Below are 20,849 nucleotides of genomic sequence, written 5' to 3' on the forward strand. Positions count from 1 at the left end.
TTTCACTAAAGTCATACACATTTTCACAAAGTATATATTTTACAATGGTAACTTTGTAGTGAACAATAGGTCTATGTCCACATTTCTTACAACTCTACTTTTCTATCTACTTTCAAAGGCATGCATATAAGTGAGAAGCATTATTTTACATTTCAAATGAGAATAAATGGAAAACATTGTTTTTTGACAATGGGCATCACATTTTATATTTTAGTCATCATCCATTGGGTCAATAACAAAATTTTGCTACATATTGGTAAAAAATGTTGGGGGTAAAGGTGCATGTGCCTAGCCACCCATGTATTAGTTACACTAATAGTAGATGCACTATGTATCAGTTACCTACACACTTGCACACTACAGGTGGCGGGCTCCCATCACAATCACTTCATTCTTTATTCTTTTAGTGATATTTGAATAAAGGGAAGGTTGGTCACACATTGTGATTGTTGGAGTTCCTATATCTTCTCCTAGCTCTCTCTCTCTCTCTCTCTCTCTCTCTCTCTCTCTCTCTCTCTCTCTCTCTCTCTCTCCCCTTCCACCATAGCTCCTGCTTTCGCTCAGTGCTTCCACTTAAGGGCTCACTCCCTTCAGTTGGTATCAGAGCCATCTTCCTCGAGAGCTGCTCCTGCTTGTGGAGAATACCTCCAATTCACAATTTTCATGGCAACCATGGCTTAGCTTGAAGTGGTATGTATTGTGGTTTACTTACTTCCTAGCTTGTCTAGGCATGTTTCTGAGCTCCCCTTGAGCCCCATTGGCATCAATCCAAACCAGTAGAGCTCCTAGGAGAGCATGTACAAATTGCATTGAATGGGCGGCTCTCCTTCCTAAGATTTGCTTCATCCTACCTCATCTCCAACTCCTAGCATTGCTCATGGCCAATCAATTGGCATCATACCTGGCACCTTTGGCATGAGTTTAAGCATCAGTTGGAGCTCCTAGGTTCAACCATTAGCTCATATTTTATGACAATTTGCTATAATACAATTTTGGACAACCCTTCACTCATTGTCTAGAGGTCACTTATGTGTCCTCGAATGTCTATTTGATGTCAAATCACTTGGAGGTGCTATGTCAAAGTCTTAGAATGCTATTGGACTGATTTGAGTACTCATTTGCTCAATTTTACAGAGGTTTTTTATTGCTATAATAAGCAAATTTGAATGCTATTTTGTTAGAGAAACTTCATGCCTATTGCTTGTTGATGCTTACCAACTACTCGACATGATACACTAATGTCTATGGTTGATGCCACATACATGGTTATGCTTCTGGAATGCTCTTGGGATGAGATTGAAGCTCAATCTCATTGACTTTGACTGCCATTTCTCATAGCAAGCATTCATTTGAGACACTTCATGTCTCTTATCATTGGATATGATACATGAGTCATTTTATAGATATATTTTGATATGGATGTTACATTCTTGGTTGTGTTATGATGGACATTGAGCTTCATAGTTGACTTGCACTTGAACTATCTTTGAGTTTGGACACTTGACATTGGTTGTTCTTTACCTCTTTGGATGCTACAATAAGTGCTTTGCCAACTTCATTGGGTTTGATGCTCTTGATGTTTGTTACTTGGATCTTGATGGATGCTACAATAAGTGCTTTGCCGACTACATTGGATTTGATGCTCCTAATGTCTATTACTTGGATCTTGGATGTATGGATGCTACTCACATGAGGTTTTGAACTTTGCTTGCTCGTCTAGCATCATCAGACTTTTGTTCTAGTGGGAGCCGCTACTTGACACGGATGCATTACAAAGAATTTGGTTATACATTTTAGCTTACTGAGACACTGGGACTCACTGTGACATGTATATACTCTCTTGATACTCATTGGATGCAATTAGCCTATCATGGGTTGATTTGATCTTTTGTCTTGGACCTAGCACTTATGTCTGTCAGAGTGTTGTCAGCGGTATTTATATGCCTTTGGGTTATGTATTGAGCCTTGCTTAGTGGGTTATGCATCTAAAAGTTCTCTTCATTTATCTTGAGACCTACCATGTGCATGGCATCTATGCCTCTTGCATGTATGGTTATTGACACACTGTGGTTGTGATAGTCTTCAGTAGTGCCGATTGTTCCTGGCTTTTCTTTTCTCAGTTTCTCAAAGTTGATTGTTTGCATATTGCTACAATTTGTCATAGCAACTTGTCATTTTAGTTCTATGCATTCTATCTGAAAGTAGTCACTTGGGTTTGAAAGTCTCTTGCTTAAAGTTTGTGGACACTCACTACTTTGGCAATATCCCTTGTTTTCAACTTAATTCAGCCATGGTTTTGGGAATAATTTGTAGGTTATTACAATAGCCTACTTTGCCCTTTTGTACATTTTCTTGGTCCCATTATGGCTAATGGTTTTAATGATAGTACGATCTTTAATATTAACAAGTTGGATGGCACCAACTACAACCTTTGGTTTGGCCCAAATCTGGCAAATATTAGTGCAAAAAATATAGATTAAGCCATTGAAACATGAGGGCATCAAGCCCAAATGTATTGATGCAGATGATTGGGCTGAATAGATGAGCTATGTATGTCCATGATCATTTTTTCCCTCTCTTAAGCAAGTTTTCTATAATGTTGTCTTTAATGGGTAGTTCTGCATGGGACTTATGGGATAATATTTGCAATGTCTATGACAAGCAGAGCCCTGCTTCTCAGATGTATTGGCTAAAGCATCTCATGGACCTTTACAAGAAGGAGGGCACTTCCATGCTAGCCCACTAAAATGAGTTTCATTCTATTCTTAGTCATTTGCCTTTGTAGGGGATTGAATTCAAGGGCAATCTTTCTCCCTTGTTCCTCTTAGTTACATTGCTTGAATCATGGGATACATTTTGTATTGCTATGTGTATAAACATGCCTACTAAAGGGTTAAAGTTGCAATATATGGAGGGTACACTCTTGAATGAAGAGGTTAACATAAAGAATATTGATGCTTTCCACACCTCTCATGCTTTGACCGTTAGAGGCAATAATGGTAGGAGTAGTAATGATCATTATGGGAGAGACTCTTAGCAGTCTCATTCTCAATCACATCATGGACAGTCTCATAGTAAGTCTCATGGCCATAAGTCCTCATTGACTTGTCATTACTATGGAAAAGTAGGACATATTCGGCCATAGTGCCATTAAATGTGCGAGGACAAGTGCAAAGAAAAGGGCAAGGGTAAAGTACAAGATAAAAATGATGATCGCATCATTGTCCCTAGCAAGTCCAGCATTAAGATTGAAGAGATTAATATCGTGTAAACTGATTTTGATTATGATTTCATGCTTGCAGCTTCTTCTCTTGATACTTTACAATTGACTAATGTCTTGTCAGGATATACTTAGTGTTGGTTGATAGATTTAGGGGCTTCCTTTCATATGACTCCTCGTAGAGAGTGGTTTCACTCCTATCCTAGTGTGATTGGATCTGTCATCCATTTGGGTAATGACCTCAAATTAGACACAGTTGGTATTGGTGATGTCCAGCTATAGTTGGTTTAGGTAGCATGTTCACTCTTCATGATGTATGTCATATATCAGCTTTCATGAAGAGTCTTATCTCTGCTAGTACTTTGGATGATGCATGTTATGTTATCTCTTTTGGTGATTCCCAATGGAAGATTACACGTGGAAATCTTGTCATTGCATATGGTGCTAAGTCCAATAATCTCTATCCCTCGCTTGTATATGGTTCAATTGACCATGTTTTGGTAGTGGATGCAATTCCACATGTATCTCTTTGGCATCTTTGTCAAGATTGTGGGAGAGAAGGAAGGAGTCTCACTTGTAGCTTTCTTGCTTGCACAATGGGGGAATACACACAAGGGTGGAGGCTGAAAACAGTTTTCCTCTTCTTAGTTTATGTAAGCCAAAAGTACTCTCTTACAAAGAAATAGAAGAACCCTATATATGGGTCTCAAACCAAACTCAAATAACTAAGGTGGCATACTAACTGAGCCACAAACTAGAGTAGATAAGGATAGCTGTCATCTAGCTATTATTCATGGGCGGTGTACCAACCGCATCTGCAACTGACAAGTCGGTGACATAAATGCACAATGGTCACCCTGGCATATCACAAGTGGAGCTCGATATCTCAACACTCCCCCTCGAGCTCAATCCCAATTCCTGCACACCAAGCAGGTCTCTGAACTTGCGCAGCTTCTCTGCGCCCAATGCCTTCGTGAATATGTCAGCTACCTGATCCTCTGTGCTGACATAAACTAGATCAATAAGACCTAGTAAAACCCTCTTCCGCACATAATGATAATGCACCTCAATGTGCTTTGTTCTAGCATGATAGACTGGGTTATTTTCCAAGTGTATACTACTCATGTTGTCACAATAAATGACAACTGGCCCATCTGTAGACTGATGCATATCATAAAGTAGCTTATGCAACCAAGCTACCTCGTAGGCAGCCATTGCTGCACCCCTGTACTCAGCCTCTGTGCTGGATAAGGCAACTGTAAGCTATTTCTTGCTGCTCCAAGTGACTGCAGCACTCCCAAAAGAGAACACATATCCACTGGTAGATCGTATATCAGAAATGCTACCAGCCCAATCAGCATCAGTGTATCCATGCAACTGTATCTGAACCCCAGTCTCATAAAATAGTTCATACTGCAATGTGGACTTCACATACCTAAGTATGCGTCTAGCCGCATCCAAATGCGGTTTCCTTGGAGCCTGCATAAACTGACTTACCAATCCAACAGCATAGCTCAAATCTGGCCTGGTAATAGTCATATAAATCAAGCTTCCTACTATGCGTCTGTACATAGTAGGATCTTCCAGAAGCTCACCTGCATCTGCGCTTAGCTTCACATTCTGCTCCAAAGGAACTGAAATAGGCTTACAGCCTGTCATCCCATATTTGGACAGCATGTCCAATCCATACTACCTCTGCAAGAGCTGTATCCCACTTGGTGATCTAATCACCTCAATGCCCAAGAAATAATGCAGCTCTCCCAAATCCTTCATCTCAAACTTCTGCTTCAATAGCATTTTCACATGAAGGATATCTTCATCACTGTCACCTGTCATAATCAAATCATCAACATAAATGACAAGTAGCATAATACATTTCTCTGTTTTTCTCACATAAAGTGAGAAAACTGCCTTGGAAATCTGAAAGCCAATAGTGACAAGATACTGTCCTATCTTGTCAGACCATGCTCTAGGTGCTTGCTTCAAGCCATACAAGGCTTTCTTCAACCTGCAAACAAACTCAGGATAAACAGCATGCACATAACCTGGTGGCTGCTCCATATAGACCTCTTCTTGCAAATCACCATGCAAGAAGGCATTCTTTACATCCATCTGATGTAAAGACCATCCCTTTGATGCAGCCATAGCAATGACTGCTCTTACGGTTGCCATCCTTGCAATTGGACTGAATGTTTCTTCATAGTCAATGTCATATGTTTGTGCATACCCCTTGACTACTAATCTTGCCTTGTATCTGTTCACAGAACCATCTACATTGTGCTTCACCTTATAAACCCACTTACAGCCAATTGCATTCTTACCTTTAGGCAAAGGTACTAACTCCCATGTAGCATTTTCTTCCAAGGCATCCATTTCTTCATCCATGGCTTTCTCCCATTTTTCTTTTCCCATGGCTTGCTCAAAAGAAGTGGGTTCTGGTTCCTGTATCACTTTGACCATATATGCATAGTGAATGGCTGTAAATCCATCATATTTCAGCCTATCCACAGGATACCTAGCTCTCGTAGACCTACGCAAAGTAGGTTCACTCCCAGGTGCTCTCAAAACATCCCTGGTCTTCCTTACTCCAGGTGTAACAATAGAAGGAATACCCAACTCATCATCAATGCTCTGTTCTGAGCCACTGGATTCACCATCCACATAAGAGTGACCTGCATTCACATCAAACATGGGCTGATCAACCTTCTCTTTTCCTTTTCGTGATACCTGCATACCACTATCTGCATTGCTTTGAGAAGATTCTCCTGATCTCAATCTGCCTGTCCATGGCGAAGAATATGAACCACTGCTAGAGGATGCTCCAGGTCCACTAATATTTTGTGACTGCTGCTGTGAATTCTGTGCAGCATTACCATTTTGTGCATCTACATCATCAATCACATTTACTGGTTTATACCAGCTACTCATCTCATCAAAAACAACATCTCTGCTCACTGTAAACTTACGAGTAGAAGGGTTATAGCATCTATACCCTTTTTGCTGCAGAGAGTAACCAATAAAGATGCACTTCTCAGCTTTTGGATCCAACTTGGATCTCAACTCATCTGGCACATGTACATAGGCAATGCAGCCAAAAATTTTCAAATGAGAAATATCTGGTTTTCTACCAGTATACCTCTCCTCTGAAGTCATTCCATGTATTACTGCAGTGGGAGTCCTGTTCATTATGTAGACTGCTGTAGCAACTGCTTCAGCCCAATAAAAATCTGGTAGGTCTTTTTCATTAAGCATGGCACGAGATACCTCTCCAATATGCCTATTTTTTATTTTTGCAATTCCATTTTGCTGTGGGGTATGACTGCATGAATATTGCTGCTTTATGCCATGCTCCTGCAAGAACCTTGCAAACTCATTTGAGAGGTACTCTCCCCCTCCATCTGACCTTAGGCATTTTATTTGCAGGCCTGTTTCTTTTTCAACCATAGCTTTAAGAGTTTTGAAATGCCCAAAAACTTCACTTTTCTTTTTCATAAAATACACCCAAAATTTTCTGCTATAGTCATCAATAAAAAGTGACAAAATAATGACAGCCTCCAAGAGATGCAGCTTTAGTAGTCCACACATCAGAATGGATTAATTCCAATGGCTTCTTACTCTCTTGAACATGTCTAGGAAATGGTTTCCTTGCCTGTTTTCCAAACTGACAGGCTTCACATACCTTATGCATTTCTGCAACCTTGAATTTAGGCAATCCTGTAACAATATTTTGGGCCTGCATTGATTTAAGTCGCTGTACATTAACATGACCAATGCGTTTATGCCAGATATCAATATCTGCAACTACACAAGTCCCATGTGCAAACATTGCTGCACTCAATTCAGACATGTCTGCATCCAACGTAAACATTCTGCCCTTCTTCTTTCCCTTTGCTATCAAGCGACCTTTATTTTTCATATCCTCAACAAAGCATCCATGAGGATTAAATCTGACCTGCAAGCCCTGCTCAACCATTTGACCAACAGAAACCAGATTCTTGGTGATATTCGGGACATGAAATACATCAGACATCTATTTTTTTCCCCATCCTGCATAGACAAAGGAACTTTTTCAATCTGCACAATAGGATGTGCAGTATCATCACTAGTCTCCACAAATCCTGGTTTTTCCATTTTCCTTGCATCCTCCATCCATTCTGCATGACCTGTCATGTGGTTTGATGCACCTGAGTCAACATACCATACATCATTGCTTTCTTCTGCACTTGTTATAGAATTGTTCATGTGCTGCACCATAAACAAATGCTCATTTCTGTCATCACCCTGTCTACTAGAAGATGCATAATTCCCTTGTTGCAGTTTTCCATTCATGATGTCATTCTGCTTTTTATAGCAGTCTTTAGCCATATGACCCATTTTGCCACAGTAGTAGCATTCAACATTACTGTTTGCATTTTAGCCTCTTTGCCATCCACCACGACCTCTTTGGCTCCCCCTGCCTCTAGAGTTACCACGTCCTCCTCCATAGGACTGGTTTTCTTGAGTTTGCTGCATATTCTGATTTCTGCCACGGCCTCCAAATCGGCCTCCTCTACCTCTGTCTCTACCTCTTTCAGCATTTGAGTAAAAGACAGCTTCTTTTGAAGTTCCTCCTGAAGAAGATGCACCACCATTTCTCTGCTCCTCAGAAATTAGAAGAGCAATTAACTCCTCAAAATCAGGAAATCTTTCACGAACTGAAATGGATGTTCGAAATTGTGCATAATCCTTTCCTAGACCATTCAAGGTCACGGAAACTAAATCATCATCTTCCACTGGCGACCCAATGGAAGCAAGTGCATCTGCAATCTTCTTCACCTTCATGCGGTAGTCATTGATGCTCATATTTTCTCTTTGCACATTATGCAACTCTTGCTTGAGCTGCATTTTCCTGGCTTGAGTATTTGTGCTGTACATTTTTGACAAAGTATCCCATGCCTCCTTTGGCGTACTTGCATCCTGAATATGCACAATCATAGAGTCTAAAATACTGATAGACAGCCAGTACATAACTTTCCTGGCTCTCTCATGCCATGCTTTGAATGCCTGCATTTGCTGTTGATTGGGAACATCAGGAAGAACTGGTTCTTCTTCATTTCCTGCAACAAATTCCCAATATCCTTTTCCCATAAGGAAATTCGTCATTCTAAACTTCCATGCTTGGAAGTTGTTCTTGTCAAGCTTTTCAGTTACAATCTGTGAAAGAGAATCAGACACCATTACAGAATCCTGCAAAAAATTCTGTCACTGCAGAGAACACAGCTTCAGCCTCACAAGGGCAAATCTGCAAAACTGACGAAAGTGGTATTTAACCACACAGTCACTTCCTAGTGACGATTTTGCATATACAGGAACCAAGGATGATTCTGCAACTCCCAATGTCTCTGCACACGAGCATACGATGCAATATCTGTGGTAACTTTTCACCGACCTGTAGAACAGTGGTCGCACAGTATAAAACAGGGCTTTTTCCTAAGTGCGTGCAGAAAACTTCCGCCTCCAAAACAGGCCCTGAAATGGCCTCAAATAAAAAAAACAAGGTCGCCAAGGGCTAAAGCCCTTTTTCCCGCAGCATATACTACCCTCTTACTTCACCACGAAGGGCGTCTCAACCTGAGGCAATGCACTCTTGCAATTTCCGGCTGTGCTACCTGCAGAGATATGCTCCCAAAACAGAAAATGAAAGCAACACTGCTCCTCTTACCAGAACACCGCGAGCTTGGCTTGCTTTCTTGGGCTCCTTACCACGAACAAGGCTCTGATACCATGTCAAGATTGTGGGAGAGAAGGAAGGAGTCTCACTTGTAGCTTTCTTGCTTGCACAATGGGGGAATACACACAAGGGTGGAGGCTGAAAACAGTTTTCCTCTTCTTAGTTTGTGTAAGCCAAAAGTACTCTCTTACAAAGAAATAGAAGAACCCTATATATGGGTCTCAAACCAAACTCAAATAACTAAGGTGGCATACTGACTGAGGCACGAACTAGAGTAGATAAGGATAGCTGTCATCTAGCTATTATTCATGGGCGGTGTACTAACCGCATCTGTAACTGACAAGTCGGTGACATAAATGCACAACGGTCACCCTGGCATATCACGAGTGGAGCTCGATATCTCAACAATCTTCGCCTTGGGCACATGTGCTTGAGAGGAATGAAAATGCTTACTCATTTGCAATATCTTCCACCCCTTGTGTATAAGTGCTTTGAGTCTTATGATCATTATTTATATAGTAAGAAAACACATAATACACATAAAAATTCTGGTATGACATGCATGAGTGAGCCTTTGGTTCTTGTTCATTTGGATGTATGTGGTCCCACGCACTGTAAGTCATTAGGTGGCATGAAGTATTTTGTTATCTTCATCAATGACTATATACATATAAGGTCTCAGCATATCCTGTTAAGCAGAAATCAGAAGTCTTGGCTACATTTCAGCATTAACTTACTTTTTTGAGAGCTAGGTTGGGTATAGGAGGCTAAAATTCCCAAGGTCAAATAATGGGGGTGAGTATGTCTCTAAAGCCTTTGAGAAATTTTGTGACGAGAGGGGTACTAATAAGCGTCAATTGATCACCCCATACATCCTACTCCAAAAAGGTATGGTGGCTGAGCATAGGAATATGACAATTCAGGAGGAGCGAGTCCATAGTATGCTTAGATAGGTAGGCTTACCATAACATTTTTGGTTGAGGTAGTTACCACTACCATACACTTGATTAATCGGTCCCCATATACTACTCTTGACTAATGTACAACAAACTACATAGCTTGTAGCAGCGGCTCATGATCCAATGGCCCAAGTCCTTGATGATCCATAGGATGTTTAGGCGCCCCATAGCTTGTTTTGAGGCTGTCTACTAGAGTTGGTGATAGCCTAAGCATTTTGTGCCCTCTATAGGTTATATTATGGTGACTAATATGGGTGAGCCTCTTACTTATGATGAGGACATGCACAAAGGTGATAGTCATTGTTGTGGGAGAGGGCCGTCCAGTTAGAGTATGACTCATTGTAGAAAAATCATACATGAGATTTGGTTCCTTTGCTTAGTGGAAAGCATGCTTTGCCATGCAAGTTGGTGTACAAGTTGAAAAGTACCCCTTGAAGCCCCAAGCCGACATACAAGCCCAGATTGGTTGCTAAGGATTTCAAGAGGGAGCATGGTGTGGAATTTAATGAAGTCTTTTCTCTTGTTGTGAAGATAACTACCCTACCCTTGGTACTAGCTTTGGTTGTTCAATGTGACTTGGATCTTTATTAGATGGATGTCAAGATAGATTCTCTTCGTGAAAACTTGCATGATGAGATCTACATGGAGTAACCTAATGGCTTTGTAGAACCTGGCAGAGACCACCTAGTGTGCCAATTGAGAAAGAGCCTTTATGGCCTTAAGTAGGCACCTAAGGAATGGTGTCACAAGTTTAATGCTTTTATGCATTCATTAAGGATATTTGTGCAGTGATATGAATTAGTGTTTATACATGAAGTGGGCTCATGATGGTAGCCTTATGGTTTTGATACTCTATGTGGATGATATGTTAATTGCTAGGAGAGCTCATAATGTGTTGAATGCCTTGAAATATTAGCTCAAGAAGAGCTTTGAGATAAAGGACATGGGACATGCCTCACATATTCTTGGGATGCGCATTATGCGTGATTGCTCTAAGGGACTCCTTTATTTGTCACTGAAGGAGTACATCTAGAAGGTCCTTGAGTAGTTTCATATACAAAATGTTAAGCCAATTGGATATCCTTTGCCTTCTTATGAGAAGGTTAGTCAGGCAGATTGTCTGTACTCTGATGATTAGAAGGCTGAGATCCCCAAGTTCCCTTATGCATCCATAGTGGGTAGTTTAATGTGTATACCATGATAGCCACTCATCCTGATATAGCATTTGCAGTGGGAGTTGTAGCATGCTATATGGCTACACCTTGCAAATGACATTGGGATGCCATCAAGGGAATCATGTAGTACTTGAAGGGTACAACAGCTATATGTGTATCTGTTATGGTGGCCAAGATACATGAGTCATGGGGTATGCTGACTCTGATTATGTAGGACATGCAAATAGTAGGAAGTCCACCTCTGGCTATGTATTCACCTTTGCTGGAGGTGTTGTTTTTTGGATGTATAAGGTGCAAAAATACATGGCCCTATCTACTATAGAGACTAAGCATATTGCAGTTCATTGAGGCTTGCAAGGAGGCTCTCTGGTAAGGCAGTCTAGTGGCAGGCATTGGCATTACTGATATCGTCCCTATACTGTATTCGAATTCTATGAGTGCTATTTAGTTGGCCAAGAATTTGATCTTCCATGTGAAGACTAAGCACATTGAGGTGCATTACCACTTTATTAGAGAGATCATTCAGGACAAGTCCATTGAGCTTGTCAAGATCTAAACTGATCAAAATCCTGACTCACTAAAAGTCTCTTAGCAAGCATTTTGCATTCCTAGAGGTATTTATGGGGTTTATGGCCATCCCCTCAATGACTTCATCTACAAACAAAATAGCCAAGGAGTTAAAGTAATGCCATTCAATTATTAAATATGGGCTTCGTTCACTTGTGTTGCAAGAATTCTTTATAGCTTAAAACAAAATTGAAGAAAATTGAAAGAACCACTATTTGCAAGAGAGTCAAGTGGAGAGATAAGAATGCATGAGAGAACAATTGGGTATAATTTTCTCCCCATGTATGGGTGAATACATCCCCCATACATGTATTTATTTTATTGTATTATCTTTGTATTCAAAATACAAAAGACATTTCAAACTAGGCCCATACATTTCTCTTTATTACACAATTTTTCTTTTCCAATTCTTTTCTCAAAGGTAGACTATCTTTCCTAAAAATGAGATCTAAAGATATTAATCTTAATCTATTCAAGATATACATAAAAAATAATAATAAATCTAGGATTTTAGAAAGTAGCCCTCAAATAATCGCTATTGCTTATGTGCATATAACCATCACACTAAAGAGAAATAATAATTTCGAGCTTTTATAAATTAGCCATCAAATAATCACTAGGCACTTGTGTGCATACAACCATTATGCTAAAGAGTGCGCATAAAAAATATAATAATTTTTTCACTACTTGAGTATGAAATAAATAAATATCCCTTGCGCACCATAACTGCCCTTCAAAGAATAGCATCTTCACATCTTTGCCATTTAACTACTAAGCATGAGCAACTACCGATGTCACACACATGCATATGCACGACAAGTTATAATCATGTGGCAATTAAAAAGTATTGAAAATACACAAAAATAAATTACACCATCACCTAATTTTTATATAATTCTTCTTGATAATATTGATAACATGTCGGAGAGTTAAGAAGTAATTGTCCTTAATTGAATAAAATAATCTACAAATAAATGCAAGGGTGTCCTATTATCTTAATGTAGCGAATTCGCACTAAAATAGCAAGAAGAAAAAAATATTTATATACTTCTTCAATGTGGCAAAGCTATACATACCCCCAAAGAAAAATAAGGTAGCCATGGATTTTTGTAGGTCACTAAATGTAGTGAATGTGTGACCTTCAAACTTTTAATGTGATTGCGAATAGTAAACAACAATGAAGAAAACATAAATGAAAGATAATTTTTGAATCCATTAGGATTCCTCAAGAGAATGGTTTTTATATTTGACTAAATATCGGTGATATTGATTACTAGTTTGAATAGTGGTCAAATCATGATCTATTATCTTTTTAGGAACTAAAATATCAGTATCCTCATCTAACAAAGGAGGATCCTCAATGACAAGAGTGGTAGGATGTGTACCTTTAACGGGTTTCAATAAATTGATATGAAAGTAGTTATGTATTTGCAAATGTGGAGGTATACCCAATCAAAAATTATCATTATTAATCGTGTATACAATACGAAATGGGTTGTAATAGCAAGGAGCCAACTTGATCTTATGACCAATTTGTGTGTGAAAAGAAATTATAAAAATGTTAATAGTGTCCATTCTGATTTGATGGTATCTTATAAGCAATTTTACTGAAAATTGAATCTTTCTTTAGTTTATCTAACAAATCATCAACACAGGGTATATGATATCGATGTTTGACAATGGTTTTGTTGAGTGCCCTATAGTCGATGCACATGTGGTATGTTTTATTTTTCTTCTCAAGTGGACGTATACGTGATCCAAAGGGTGATGAACTAGGATGGATGAGGCCTTTATCTAAGAGTTCAGTGACTTGCTATTGAACTTCCTTTTAGTGGAGTATATTATGCCTATAAGATGCCTTATGGGGAGAAGAAACTCCAAGAAACATTTCTATCTTACGGTCTAACTCTCCTCTAAATGGTGATAACTAAGGTGGATAGTCATCTATAAAACAATTCTTGTAGGTAGCCAAAAAGTGATTTTATGATGACATAAGAAGTGTGGTCTCAAAATCCTCAACCTCGGTGACATAGATCATGTAGACTTTGCATTGCTTCCGAAGGGCACACTTGGCCTGGATATGTGAAATCAAAAAAAATAACTCTAAGTCTCAATTGCCATGCAAAGTAATATGATCTCTTTGAAAATCAAAGGATAGCAAATGAATGTGATAAGCAATGTAAAGATTATACTAGTGGCAAAACATGCATACCTAGTATAATATTAGAATACTATAAATGAGCCACGAGGAAATAATATTTTTTAATAAGAACCCATAGTAATTTCTAGATTAACTTCTCACGTTCTGTTTTATTTTATTCATTGGAAAGTAAATTTTACTTTATACAATGATGGAGTGGTTTCCAAATACAATCTTCTAATCAATTTCTCACAAATAAAATTATATGAGCTACTATCATCATGCAATAGAACTACATCTGAATCTTGTATAGTTCCTTACGTATTTAATAAAGCATGAAGAGAGATGTGCATGCCTCAATTACCTTCAATTGGTGCCTCTTGTTGTTGTAGAGAGTCAGCTTTCCAATCAAGAGCAATATGGCACTTCTTGTATATTGTGCAGTTGAATAATAACATTGTTGGTGGTATTATTGTTATTGTTGTTGTTTGGCAATTTAACCTAGTAGTTTACTCATACATGGCCATGACGACCACAATAATAACATGTTAACTTAAACTTTTTACATTGAACATTGAAATTTGTATTTTGAAAATTTGCCTTGGGTGTTCCAATTTTGTTGGTTCATAGTACCTCCAGATGTGAAATTGGGTTGATGAGAAGGTGAGACAATATTTGAATGGAAGGGAATTGTTTTTTGTCCTACTACATAACTAAAACCAATACACACATATCCTATCAACTACACAAGGCAAGAAACTCTGATACATCACTAATAATAAAACCTGAATAACAAATAGAACAACACACAAAAACAACATGAATGTTGCACATAACATATCAACTTTTTCCTTCATCATTATATTGATACAAAATGAGATATTACTCAAGTAACTACTGCTATGTAGATCTTAACAAATATCTACTTTACATGACATCTAAAGTGCATTCACACTGGAAATAACTAAACTATAGGTCATGAGTGTTGAGCTTGACAAAACCAGCAGTCAACACTTGGCATAACTTGGTGGATGGCTGCCATGTAGCCATGATCTAAATCTACATATCCCTAATCTAACATGCATAGCTACTATGGCGAGCAACTATCTAAGCCTCACCTAGAGCCTTGCACCTTGAAATGAGACACACCCAGCTACTAAGAGCAAAGCCTCGAGGCATTACTAGGGGTAGTCAAAGCCCTCTTACATGGTTGCTTAGGCAGTGCAATATAACGATGATAAGAAAAACTATATGAAATGCATAACTAAAGAAAAGAGAATCCCTGCTCATTCAATGTAATTTTGAACATTTGTATCCATAGGAGAACTGGTAGAGGGATGATGAAGATCCACTACCTCCCTAGCCTGAACTTTGCATGCATCAATCTCTTGATCTTGCATATCACAGTCAATGGATTCTAGAGTCTTTTTAGGTGCAAGTTCCTACACACTGAAACATCTTCAAGGCCCTGCACAAAACCTATAGCAAAATTTTCTTCAGAAAAATTTGGATTATCTAAACCATTTCCCTCATTGCATTTGTGACATTTGAGAATAAATTAGATACATCATCTTTCTCATGCATATCATCCTTTTCCTTGAACAACAAATACATTACACACTTTTTGCTATTGCAATGAAAGTTCAAAACTCTGCAATTGCAAAGTTTCAAGGTTTACAATTGAACTTTCCTTCTTATGCATTTTAGAATAAGAGCTAGGATCAACTAATTTAGACTGTAAATCCAAAGCTTCTCCTGCATCACCTCAAATTCAACAAGTTGTTTCTATAATGCTTACTATTTCTACTCAACATTGACAAGAAGTGCAATGTTTTCTGAAAATCATCCTTCACTATTGCCAACTCATTTTGTAATTGCCCAATCTAATTGCAATGGTCCTCATTCACTTTAAGTAGCCTTTCTACGTCTTTTGACAAAAATGATCCATGTAGGAGCTCATAAGGCCTATTTATTACAAGTACTCCCAACCTCGCCACCACAGTGGTGATCCATGTCTGCTTTGTTGCATTCAACACTTGCATATGTAGCTCCCCATATTCAATAGCTAAAATCAATGAACCTTCAATCTCTATATCAAGATTATTATAAACCTACTTCTCTAGTTGTTGTAAGGGCATTAGCTGCTTCTTCAACATCTGATATTTTTCCATCAACTCAGCATTAGTTTATACCAAAATAGAATTATTCCATTGAAATTTTCACATTTAATTCTTTATATGATTGCTTGAATAATTTAATAGACAATTTTGTTTGAACAAGTTGTATCTCCAACATTTCCATGGCCTTCTGCCACCACCAGGACTCCTTCTCTTTGGCATGCTCCCTATTTGTCTACTATAAATATGTAGAAAGTTCAACTACTTTTTGGAGACCTCATGGTCATATCTTTGCTCAAGATCAGTATGCATAGACATACCAATTGAGACATGAGATGGCAACTATTGAATGAAAGCCATAGCTTCTTGCAGTTTTCCCAAAGCCATTGATACATCCAAATTACGCATCTTTAATTCCTGAATTGTTGGAAGAGAACCCATTTGTCTTAATTTTTGATATCCCAAATTGCATTTTGCAATAACACTTGTTGGTGTGGCACAGATTGTGGCAAACTTGGCATTTAAATTTATCTTACCCAACTTCAATACTAATCCTTTAACTACAAACTTTGTAACCATAGCAAAATCAAAAGCATCTGTGGTTGATTCAACATTATGCTGTCGGAGGGTTTTTTGTCAAAAGGTCGAATCCACCGGGGATCAGAAGTAGAAGGAAGTAAAGATAGGAGATGGAAGAGAAGATAGAGAATACCCAAGTGGTAAACACGACAAAAACAAATCACAATGAATTGAAACAATATGTATTGAAAGAACCTGGAATCTTTGCTCTACTCAGAAGCAATCTCCATGCATTAGTTCTCTTGGAGCTCCTTCGTAGACCAAAAACGTGGATCAGAAAAATCAGCTCTTTCTTTGCTGCCCGGAACCCATATCTAATGGCTCCATTGGCTTCGAAAGGGAGGTAAAACTACAGGACACCTGCTCACGGATCTCCCAGATCACTCCTTCTTCTTTCAGTTCAATTTGCAGTTTTCAGCCTGTTTACAGCGATTGCGACGTGCGCGATTTTGTCAATCTGTCCTTCTTGTGAAAATTCCCTAACTGGCTGAAAAAGCAACTAGCTTTTTGCATGCCATCTTAATCTAGAATCTTTTTCTAACTTTTTTGGATTTTTACAATAAATAATATAAAAAATAGACTAAAATTATCCAAAAATCTAGTATTTTCGGATAATTCATGCAACTCGCACTAGTACTAATGGCTCAGATCACATTGACTCTCTAGATCAATAGAGAAGTTGGATGATGATGCATTCCATACATTTTCACACTATGTCCTCATAACATCACGACATCCACCCCCTCTGAACCTGCACATCCTCCAGTATGTGCCAAAATCCTAGTTGTCATCGGATTTTGAGTCCTCATCATTCTTTGCAACCATATCCTTTACTTCTTCATCTTCCATATGTTCCTGGCTAGCCCCTGTATCATGGCCACTATTTTCTTCCAATTCTGGCAACTCATAAGCAGTAGATTCCCGCCTTTTGAATAATTTGATTCTTTTCCCTGCTACCGGAAGTTTTATGGCTATCCCATCTAGCTCATTTAATGCATAAGTAGCATTATCAAACACCTGTCTTACCACATAGGGTCCAAACCATCTCTTGGAAACTTTACGCATGGCACAATGCTGGTTATCTAAACTGCTATCATAAACCAATACCCAATCCCCATCTTGTATGGTTCTTGGTCTCAGTCTATGTCTTTTGTCAAACTGTTTCTTGTTTTGTATCCTTGCTGCCCTTAACTTTGTAGTTGCTGCCTCTATGTCTTTTGACTTTCTTTCCAATTGTCTAATGCATAAGGCCAACAACTCCTCTCGATTCAACTCCTCCTCCCAAGGCAACACACTCCATGTGACAGTCATCTCTTCTATCGGCATGATAGGTTTTTGACCATACATTAATTCTATAGGCATATATCCTGTAACAGCACTATGAGTTATTCTGTCAGCCCACAAAGCATAAGGGAGCAACCGTGGCCACTCTTTTATCTTCTCTCCACATGCTTTTGCCAATGCCTTCACAATAGGTGGATGACCTCTTTCGCTTTTTCCATTTCCTTCAGGGTTATAGGCTGAAGTTAAAGCAAGCTTTATCCCCAACCGTGCAAAGAAATCATGAGCTTCATCTGCATCCAACTCACCTATATCTGTTGTAATTTTTCCCACACAGCCATATCGACAAAAGATCTCTTCTAAGAGAAAAGTACATACATCATTTGTCGTCTTAGTACGTAGAGCTCTCCCTTTCGCTTGATTAGTCAAGTCTTCACAAGCAAGCACAAGATACCTCATTTGCGAAAGACCTATAGGCATTGTGACCAAATCCACCACCCACTTAAAATGAAGATACAATGGATATGTGGGTTGCAATCCATCCCGATATCTCACAGTTGAATACATTTGACATGTCGTACATGTTTCCACAAAGTGAGCAACATCCTTATACATACCCTGCTACCAATATCTTTCTTTGATCTTTGTAAAAGTACCCCAAACACCTCTATGACCAGCCCACAAACTTTCATGAAATTCTTGCATTACCTTTACTCATGAAGCTCTGTCACCCAAAAACTCGCAATGGCATACCCTGTTTCTTTTTAGCATGTTTCCATAAGTATCCATCTTTTAAGAAAAATCCATAGGCTTTCCTCTCGATCTTCTTAAACTCCTCATCTGACCATTCATCTCTCTTTGTTAATGTACTAAGATATTGACCAATTCTCAGCCATTCTCCTGCATATTTGTCTTCCTGAAACACTTCTGCACAAGATGCAAAACATCTAAAGTGTCTTCTGTTTGTTGTCCAAGCTTCTGTTAATGCTGTAGCAACACTTTGCATTACTAAATTCACTCTTGCAACATCATTTTCAGCCATATGAAAGTCATCTTCTTCCTCCTCATCCATCATCCCATCTTCATTCTCATAGTGTGCTTGAGATAATATGTCTGCCACCACTGGGTTATCTCTTCCTGCAATATGCTGAAATTCAGGGTTCAAAGATTTGATGTATGCAATCCACCGAAGCATAGCAATATCTGGGGTGGCACAACTAGTAATCATACCCAATACTGGCAAGAGCACCCATAAAATACTCCTTATCACATTTAAAGGCTGTCACAATTCCCCATAATTCTCTTTTTACTTGTGGATATTTTCTCTATCGTTTAGTCAATACTTTTGCACCAAAGCGTATTGCATACCTTTCCCCTTCCTCATCATCTTGCCCAATTGCCCATCCAATCCCGATTGGGCTTGTATCAACAGTAATAATGATAGGCTTTCCATGGAATAGTCAGCCTTTCTCAAAGTAGGAGCAGATTTTAAGAGTTGCTTCAATTTCTTCATTGCTTTCTGATGCTTCCTTTCCCAATGAAAATTTTGACCTTTCTGTAGAAGCTGATAAAGAACATCGGCTACATGTGCAAAGTGAGGAATCCATATCAAATAGAACACACATGCACCCAAGAATCTACGCACCTCTGATACATTCGTGCATAATCTCGCATTCTATCAATCCCATCTATTTTTACTGGTGATGGCCTTCACCATAAGGCCCACACATATGCCCAATAATCAGATGAGCTGGTTATCTGACAGAGAGCGGGAGGCTTTCGTCTGGAGCTCACATGAGGGGACACTTTGGCGGTCTGGGCGGGGAATCCATGGTCACCTATGTTTAGGGGCATTTTTGACAGGATGGTCTTGTATGCTACTGCGAGACATTGGTGATGGACATAGAGACATGCTATGATCTTCTCTATTTTCAGGTGTTTGGTATGATCGACATCGACATCAGGTTCTCTCCGAGGCACCTTGGTGGTGGCTTGATCACCCACTGCTTGGGTATCCATGGTTCTACTTGGTGGTTCTATGTTGTATAGTTTCTGATCCCTTTCATTGTACTATTGTCTTGTATCAGATCACTCATGATCTGAGAGAGGGTGTTAGCAGAGTATTTGTCAGCTCATGTGTGAGTTCCTCAACTCCAAATACAAACTTTTGTCCAGAAAGAGTTAAATGCACCTCTTCTAGACATGTCAAAATCCTCTCACAATCCACAATGTGATCTACAACAAACTGTCTACATCCATGAGCATCCATCTCTTCATTCTTTTCATCCACTACACACCCTTTGATTGGAACATCATCCAAGAAGGGCATAGTCAATTGTGGTATAAAATCCCTGAGTACCCTATTCATAGCATTTTTCATGTGTGCCACTGATTTTGTTGCACCCGGGAGAGTACACATCCGTACTAACCCCAAAGGAGTCTCCATGGTTGTGATATCCCTACTTTCAATTGCAAGCTGAAACTAATCATACCCCGACTAAAGATCACCCAAAGAATAGATCGCTCTGCCTGCAAAAGCCTCTGCAAATTCATCAACCACAAGACCTGCACCCACATTTCTTATGGTCACTTTATTGACCGGTTGCATGTCTTGAATAAATCTCAAAGCCCCATTCTTTTTGGGCACAGTAAACCAACGATTTGAGTATGGGTCTGAAGAAGGCTCCAAGATCTTCATGCGAATCTTTTCATTTAGCAAATCCATCAGCTTTGGCAAGTAAGCTTTAGGCACTGGAATAGGCCTCAAGTTCCATGGTACATGTGGCACAGTAAATATGACCATAGGAGAGACAACATTTGGATCCACACAACCTATTTCACTTGGTTGAAATGCAAACACCTTCCCATGTCTAGCCAACATCTGCATAAAACAGTTTCTCTCAGCACATGCAAAAGAAACCCTTCTGCACCAACTTTCAATTCCTGTAGCGTTTCAGATGTAAACTAATGACCTATATCTTTAGGATCATGTAAGCTTGGCTGCCTTGACACTTTTTCATACATACCCTCACTCTCTGGTGGAAGTGGCAAAGCAATTGGTTTCACATTTTTGTCAACTGACTTATACTTTGTCTCCACAA

Source organism: Lygodium microphyllum, chromosome 17 (assembly GCF_053477565.2).
Source record: "Lygodium microphyllum isolate KBCC chromosome 17, Lygodium_microphyllum_v1.1.10, whole genome shotgun sequence".
Taxonomy (NCBI): domain Eukaryota; kingdom Viridiplantae; phylum Streptophyta; class Polypodiopsida; order Schizaeales; family Lygodiaceae; genus Lygodium; species Lygodium microphyllum.